Consider the following 9108-nt stretch of genomic DNA (forward strand, 5'->3'; position numbering starts at 1 on the left):
TTTTATTTTTTCCTTTTTCTCCCCAAAGCCCCCCGGTACATAGTTGTGTATTCTTCGTTGTGGGTTCTTCTAGTTGTGGCATGTGGGACGCTGCCTCAGCGTGGTCTGACGAGCAGTGCCATGTCCGCGCCCAGGATTCGAACCAACGAAACACTGGGCCGCCTGCAGCGGAGCGCGCGAACTTAACCACTCGGCCACGGGGCCAGCCCCTAGACTTTGTTTTTTTGAGCAGTTTTAGGTTCACAGAACAATTGAGTGGAAAGTACAGAGAGTTCCCATATAGCTCCTCACGCCACCGATCCACAGTTTCCCATGTTAATTCATACATGCTAATCTTTATTAGCTCAATTTCACGTTAACCTTGTATTCATGTGGTACATTCGTTACAACCAATGAGTCAATATATATACATTATTGTCATTAAAGTCCATAGTTTACATTAGGGTTCACCCTTTGGGTTGTACATTCTAAGCTTTTTGCAAACACAGAATGACATGCATCCACCATTTCAGAATCATACAAAACACTTTCACTGCCCTATAAATTCCCCATGTTCCATCTATTCACCCCTTCCTCCCTCCTCTTGAATTCCTTGGCATCCTTTTTACTGTCTCTATAGATTTTAGCCATTCTAATAGAAGTGTAGTAGTATCTCATTGTTGTTTTAATTTGCAATTCTGTAATGACATATGATATTGAGCATCTTTTCATGTGCTTATTTGCCATCGGAGTATCTTTTTGGTGAGATGACTATTCAGATCGTTTTGCCCATTTTTAAATTGGGCTGTTTTCTTATTGCTGAGTTTAAGTGTTCTTTGTATATTTTGGATACTGGTCTTTTATTAGATGTGCGTTTTGCAAATATTTTCTCCCAGTCTGTGGCTTGTCTTTTCATTCTCTTAACAGAAGTTTTGAATTTTAATGAAGCCAACTTATCAGTTTTTTCTTTCATGAATCATGCTTTTGGTGTATATCTAAGAAGTCATTACCAAATCCAAAGTCACCTAGATTTTTTCCTATGTTATCTTCTAGGAGGTTTTTTTTTTTCAGCTCCCCCTCCCAGTTTTATTCAGATAGAATTAACAAAATTGTAAGATATTTAAAGTGTATAACGTGATGATTTGATATACGTATACATTGTCAAAGGATTCCCCTCACTGAGTTAACACATCCATCACCTCACATATTTACCTTTTTTGGGGGGTGGAGGGGAAAACACTCTCAAGTTCTACTCTCTTAGAAAATTTCAATTATGCAATAGTGTTATCAACTACAGTCACCATGTTATACATTAGATCCTCAGACCTTATCCATCTTATAACTGAAAGTCTGTACCCTTTTACCAACTTCTCCCTATTTCTCCCACCCTCCAGCCCCTGGCAACCACTTTTCTACTCTCTGTTTCTATGAGCTTGACTTTTTTTTTTAGATTCCACATATAAGTGATACCATGTGGTATTTGTCTTTCTCTATCTGGCTTATTTCACTTAGCATAATGCCCCTCAGTTCATCCACGTTGTCATAAATGACAGGATTTCCTTCTTTTTTAAGGCTGAATAATATTCCATTGTATATACATACAACATCTTCTTTATCCCTTCATCCATCGACTGACACTTAGATTGTTCCCCTATCTTGGTCATTCTGAATAATGCTGCAATGAACACAGGAGTGCAGATGTCTCTTCAAGATAATGCTTTGGTTTCCTTTGGATATATACCCAATAGTAGCTCTATTTTTAATTTTTTGAGGTACCTTCATACTGCTTTCCACAGTGGCTTGTACTAGTTTACATTCCCACCAACAGTGCACAAGGGTTCCCTTTTCTACACATCCTCACCAGCATTTATCTCGTCTTTTTGGTAATAGCCATCCTAATAGGTGTGAGGTGATAGCTCATTGTGGTTTTGATTTGCATTTCTCCATTGATTACTGATGTTGAACACCTTTCCACGTATCTGTTGGCCATTCGTATGTCTTCTTTGTAAAAATGTCTATTCAGGTCCTTTACCCACTTTTAAATTCTTCTAGGAGTTTTATAGTCTCACATTTAGGTCTATGATCCATTTTGAGTTAATTTTTGTAAAAGATGTAAGTTAGGTGTCTAGATTCCATTTTTCGCACATGGCTATCCAGTTGTCCCAGCACCATTTGTTGAACAGACTATCGTTTGTCCATTGAATTGCCTTTACTCCTTTGTCAAAGAAAGGCTAAGACTTTTTAGCAACAAAGCCAGGTGTTCCCATGTCAGCTTTTTTTGCTGATAAACAGACTACAGGTGAGTTTAAGGGAATTGCTCTGGAGTCAAAGACCTAGCTTTTTACCTAAGTTCCTTCAGTTATAAGCTGTGAGATCACACGCAAGTTACCTCTCTAAGCCTGAGTATTCTCTACTGTATAACGGGTTTGATAATAATAGGATTGATAAAAGTCACAGGGTTGTCATCAGATACATTAGATAATATTTGTAAACTATCTAGCACATACTAAGTGTCAATAAATGTTAGCTATTATTATAGTATTCCAAACGGAAATTGCTTTCTGTCTCAGGGGCTCACCATCAAAATAAATCAGACAAGAATACACACATATTTCTCTTCATTCTCCTGACTTCCTTCTAATTTTTATAAAATCGTGTACCATTTAGGGTTTTTTTTTTTTTAACTGCACTCTCTGTAAACTCATCTATAGTGAGAGAAAGCAGATCAGTGGTTGTTCTGTGACCATAGATGAAGGAAGAGGCACAAGGAAACTTTGGGGCATGATCGAAATGTTCTGAGGTTTTTTTGTTATTATTTGTTTCTATTGTGGTGATGCTTTCATGGGTGTTTACATCTGTCAAAACTTGTTAAACTGTATACATCAAATGGGTGCAGTTCATGATACATAAATTATACCTCAAGAAAGCTAAAGCACACACCCTCATTATGAGACAAACCAGGAAATATAAATGCTATCTGGATAGCGATATGAAGGAATTGTTACTTTTGTGAGTGTGTGAGAACATATTGTAGTTATTTTGAATTTTTTTAAAAGGAGCCCTTATATTTTAGAGATGCATATAGAAATATTTACAGATGAAATAATATGAGATGTGATATTTGTATCAAAATAATGAGGGATAGCAGGAGTGGATGGGGGAATAGATCAAATACACTTGACTATGAGCTGATAATTACTGAAGCTGTGTACATGCAGGTTCATGCCACTATTCTCTTTTCTTTTGTGTATGTTTAAAATTGTCCACAATTTAAAAGTTAAAAAAACACACATGCAGGATTTTGTCTTTACTTCAGTTAATAAATGGAACAAGACTGAAAGTATCACCAAGGTTTTCTGATTGTTGCCGCACACCATTTTTAATTTTGGGTTTTTTTTTTTTTTTTGGTGAGGAAGATTGGCCCTGAGCTAACAACTGTTGCCAATCTTCCTCAAGCAAAAAGAGCTAACATCTGTGCCAATATTCCTCTGTTTTGTATGTGGGATGCCACCACAGCTTGGCTTGATAAGCAGTGTGTAGGTCTATGCCCAGGATCTGAACCCATGAACCCTGGGCCACCGAAGTGGAGCATGCGAACTTAACCACTACACCACTGGGCCAGCCCCTCATTTTTAATTAAAATTTTTGAGAAGACTGTAGATTCACATGCAGTTGTAAGAAATGATAGAAACATCCTGTGTATACTTTGCCCAGTTTCTCCCAAAGGCAACATCTTGCAAAACCATAGTACAATATCACAACCAGGATATTGATATTGATACAATCTACTCATCTTATAGACTTCCCCAGTTTTACTTGTATTCATTTGTGTGTGTGTGTGTGTGTGTGTGTGTGTGTGTGTGTGTGTTAGTGATTAAGTGCTCTACACTTGTATCACCTATGTAGGTTCACGGCTCCGCCACCCCTGTCAAGATACTGAACATTTCCAACACCACAAGCACAAGGATTCCTCATTTTGCCCTTTTATAACCACACCTCACATTCCCAAACTCCCACCCCCAATCCCTAACCCGTGACAACTACTAATCTCTCCTTGATTTCTAAAATTTTGTCATTTCCAAATTGCTATATGAATGGAATCATAAAGTATGTAACCTTTTGGGATTGGCTTTTTTTGCTCAACATAATTCCCTAGAGATTCATCCAACTTGTCGGGGGTATCAATAGTTTCCACCTTTTTATTGCTGAGTATATTCCATGGTATAGATGAACCCCAGTTTACCTGTTCACCAGCTGAAAGACATCTGGGCTGATTTCAGTTTCTGGCTATTACAAATAAAGTTGCTATGAACATTCATAGATGCATTTCTCATCTAACAGTTTGTTTTGCTACTAGTATAATAATTTCCCCTTCTATTCATTAATCTTAGAAGATTGGTAATTTTGTCAACTTTCCAAATAAAATCTGTTGGCTTAATCAATCTATACATTTGCAGCATGTGTAATTTCCCTTAAGTGAGATGATGAGGTATTTTCTTAACAATATAATGAATTTCTCTGGCTTTTCTTCTAACATATTTTGAAAGCAATTCTCAATAGGAATTTGCAAATGACCTTACAATTACAGACCTTCTGATCACTAAGATAGCTTTACATCAATGCTGATTTCTTCTTTGTAATAATCAAATGGAACAATCTCGCTGTACCTCCTGCACCTCATAAATATGTATCAGGAGACAAATTTTCCAACCGATACATCCATATGCCATCACTAAGGGCCAGAGAACATGTTACAGGTTTGACATTTGTGCCCTTAAGTCTTTCGGCATAAAGTACAATAATGATGTAATTTACATTTAGCCATAGATATATTGAAAATTTCCAATTTACTAGGGAACTCTATTTTCAAAAACCACTACTGATCCGTTTAAAAGGAAAGCATGCTTTTGTCGTGGCTATTTACCTGCCATCTCTTAGCTCTAAGCTAACCCTTTTTTCACTCCACTCTGTGATGTCAGGACTGGGACTCTGCAAACTGCTTTTCCCAAACTCCCAAGCCAGTTGTCCTCCTGTTAGGTTCTGTCAATGGGAGGGTCTGATGGGAGATTGGCAGGGAGAAGGGACAACCACCCCCGCCCCCACGCAAGCTGGGCATGGCTCCAGCCTCCAGCTTCTTTTAGCCTTCCCAGCATCACCATACCAGGTCCCCACAGAAGCACCAGCACTCACTGGCCATGCCTTCTCTGGTGGTCTGAGCAGGGGCTATGTGGAGTGCCCCCACCTGAGGGCCACACACTAGCCAGCACAGGACCTCTCTACTAAATTCCAAGGATCTGATAACCCCACTTCTTTCCTTTTGTTCCCCCAGCCCTGGGTGTGGCAGCTGCTTCTTGCATTTACTAGTATCATCCCTAGAGGTACAGGAAGCAGTGACAAATATCCAGGTTGCCTCAGTGTCCCCTCTTTCAGCCTTCTAACATCTATGTGCCCAATTCTTTATTGAATCCACTCTACTGGAAATACTTAGCATGGCTGTTTTCCTGCAGCTTTTACATAATTGCAAACAAAATTTTGCAAATTTTTTAGTATCGTATCTGTTTCCTCTCCAACTACAAGGGTCATATTCCTCATTCAGGAGAATCTGTGGTTAAATTCAGAACTTGGAGGAGGACGGGGATAGAGTTTGATGAACATCAGAGATTCTTTGGTTGTAAGCAACAAAAGGACTCAAGCTAATTTACACAAAAAAGGAATATATGGAAGGATAAGAGGAGCTCATAGAATCAAAGGAGCCGATTTGGAAAGGGTGGGAACCAGAACCATTCCAGAGATCTAGGAAGTAGGAACCAACAGACGGGCCCCTTGGGGTGCTGCACCAGCATGAATCTACGGAATCCACATTCCAGGAAAGGAGTGGCTGACTGGCCCCACTGAGGTTAAGTGCCTACCCTTTGGCTGGTAGAGAGCAGGGTATCCTGATGGGCAGTCCTACTGAACTGTAGGAAGTTTGAAGAAGGGAGGGGAGCTCACCCAAAACAAATTTAGCATGCTGTTTCCTGGAGAAGGAAGAATGGATGATGGCCAGCAATCACAACAAATTTTCACTACAGTGAACTTCAGAAGCGGTCTTCAGTTGTAAATTACAATGCATTGATACTAAAACTTGGAATAAAAGAACGAGGTGCTTGGAGTAGAACGCTCAGAGTAATTTTTCTAAAAGAAGGTTCTTCAGGTGAACCCCTCTCATCATTGCTTATGTATTGGAACAAGGCCAGGAGGAGGTGCCTATTCAGTATTTTTCGTTTGACAAATATTTATTTACTACGCCCCAGTGATTCTAAGTCTAAGCCCCAGGGATTCTGGTCTAGGTCATTTCCTTTATTCACTGTCACCAATGCACAGCTCCTGTGGCTTAACATTAACAGCTAGCACAACTGGATAAATTGGCCTTTCAGAAATCCAGAGGGACACTCCACAAAGGTTAACTATTAACGCATTTATAAGTATAAAACAATTACTTCACTTTACCTAATATCACAATAGTAAATGAAAACAGTTCAAACAAGTACAGTGTTTTCCATTTTAAAATAATTTTAACTCCCTCACACAATTGTATTAAACAATATTTTAAGAGAAATTACCTAGAATTCTAGCTCGCCACGATAAGGCTTTTCATTTGTCTGCATCACTCTTCTACCATTTTTTAATATATTTTTTCCTAAAATGTGTGGGCTTTTTTTCTGTTTATAAGAGTAATGTCTGGGGCCAGCCCCATGGCTGAGTGGTTAAGTTCGCGTGTTCCGCTCTGGCGGCCCAGGGTTTCACCAGTTCGAATCCTGGGCGTGGACATGGCACCGCTCATCAGGCCATGCTGAGGTGGCATCCCACATGCCAAAACTGTAAGGACCCACAACTAAGAAAGTACACAACTATGTAACGGGCGGCTTTGGGAGAAAAAAGGAAAAATAAAGTCTTTAAAAAAAAAAGAGTAATGTCCGTCCACTGGAGAAAATTTTTAAATAGAGCAAATATGAAGAATAAAATAACCATCATCCATAATACCAGTAACCAAGAGATGATGGCTATTAATGTTATCGTGTATTTTCTTCCGCTCCTAATGATTTGGATGAAAATGATTTGTCTAGAAACAAAATTGATATTCTTTATGCTCCCCTTTTGCTAATGTAATTTTCACATTTTCCTGTAATGAACTTTGCTTTTGTAATAAGAAAAACAAATAACGGAATGTATAAAAGAGCAAGTACCCTATATGTCTCGTTCATTCCAGGGATCTCCACTTCCCAGAACATCTCTTGGCATACAGTAGGTACCGCACAAATTTTTTTGAATGGCTAAGATTTTTGCCCAAAACTGGTGAGACAGGGTCGCTAATGAACACAAAATCACCCTGCAGCTCTGTCTGGGTATTATTTCCCTCTCTCGTTGCTTTTGGTAAACAGTTCATTCTAACACATACAACCACTTTTGCCGTCTTACTATAAGACCGATTGAATTCAAATTCCAACTCCAACAGTCACTGGCTATGTGACCTTGGCAAAAAAAATCACTCTCTGCCTGAGCTTCCTCATCCGGTAAGCACCGGTCTAAGGGCCGGAAATACGACAAAACAAAGATGCTGCCATCAATTTACATTCTAGCGTAGGGGAAAAAGCCTATGAACAACCTTTGTCAGGTGGTGAAAACAGAGTAAGGGAGATAGAAAGTGATTACCTGTGGGGACGGATGAGGGCATGGTGCTATTTTATAAAGGGTGGTCAGGGACTGGCTAGAGGTTTCAAAAATATCCTAGTGTCTGTGTTTTTCAGACTTCAAGTTGTGACTAAGTGCAATTATGAAATCAATGTAAAGAGTAATCTGCATATTTTTAAAAATGAGATAAAGTACCAAAGTGCATCATACATATTAAAGGTCAGCACTGTTTGGGGTAACTTGTTCCAGTTTATATACAAGTGTACTAGTCTGTAAAACGTGGTGGGCACGGAGAAAGTGGTGGTTAACACTACAGCAACTCTGAGGCAAGCAGTCTTAGAGAAAGGGACCCAAACAGGGCCTCTCTCAGTTAAGACTGCCCCCATCTTGCGCACGCACCTCTTGGTGCCGCATTCGATGCAGACCTAGCCAAGTGCAAGAGAGACAGAAAGACAACCCCATAGAAAGTGGGAGAAAAGATTAGGACCAGAGCTAAGAAGTTGGGGTGAAAGGCAAAAACAAAACTGAACAGTTAAGCAATTCAAGAGAGAAAACTCGTATTACATTTTTGATGCAAAAAAGTACCTGACAGAAGAAAGACCAAAAATATTAGAGAAACAGATTTCACAGATTCGATTGAACAACAAAAAAATCCAAAGCTAACAAAATATGCTGTGCATACTTTCGGGTTAAGTGTATGATAGTGCCTGAACATTTTCAGAAACTCCCAAAATATCTGCTTCATACTTCCTACTCTGATCTTCAGTGAGACAGACAGTATAAAGATTTTAAAGCCATATCGTCTGGGAGGATTTCTTTTCTTTCAATCCTTTAGACATTTAACAGGTTTTGGAAATTATGCCTACCCATCAGGAATAAGTAAAATATATTAAAGGGAGACTGGAAATCGTCTGCCAAGCCTTCTCTTGCTGTGCACATGAGGAGGTGCCCATTGAAGTAGAGCTGTAAGAGACAATTATTCTAGAACAAGATGGGCAAACTACAGTTCTCTGCTAAATCTAACCCACCGCCTGTTTTTGTATGGCCCACAAACTAAGAAAGATTTTTCCATTTTCAAGCGGTTGAAAAAAATCAAAAGAATATTTTGTGACACGTGAAAATTTTCTGAAGTCCAAAGTTTTACTGGAATACAGCCATGATCATCCATATTGTCTTGGGCTGCTTTCTCGCTATAACGCGGTAGCGTTGAGTAGCTGCCCCCAAAGCCTAAAATATTTACTATCTGGCCCCTTTTAGAAAAAACGTTTACCAACCAGTGCTCTAGAACACGAGGGCTGTATTGTTTAAACACCCTTGCAACCCCCTTCCCTCTCCAGCCGCCCCTTCCCAGCCTTAGTCACTAACAAGATTCCTGGGCCTGACACGAAGGGAGAGCGTTATAATCGTATAGTATGGATCGTATCAGAAACCAGAGACACCCGACAGTAAATTTCTATA

This window comes from Equus quagga, chromosome 10 (genome assembly GCF_021613505.1).
Source record: "Equus quagga isolate Etosha38 chromosome 10, UCLA_HA_Equagga_1.0, whole genome shotgun sequence".
In the NCBI taxonomy this organism is placed as follows: domain Eukaryota; kingdom Metazoa; phylum Chordata; class Mammalia; order Perissodactyla; family Equidae; genus Equus; species Equus quagga.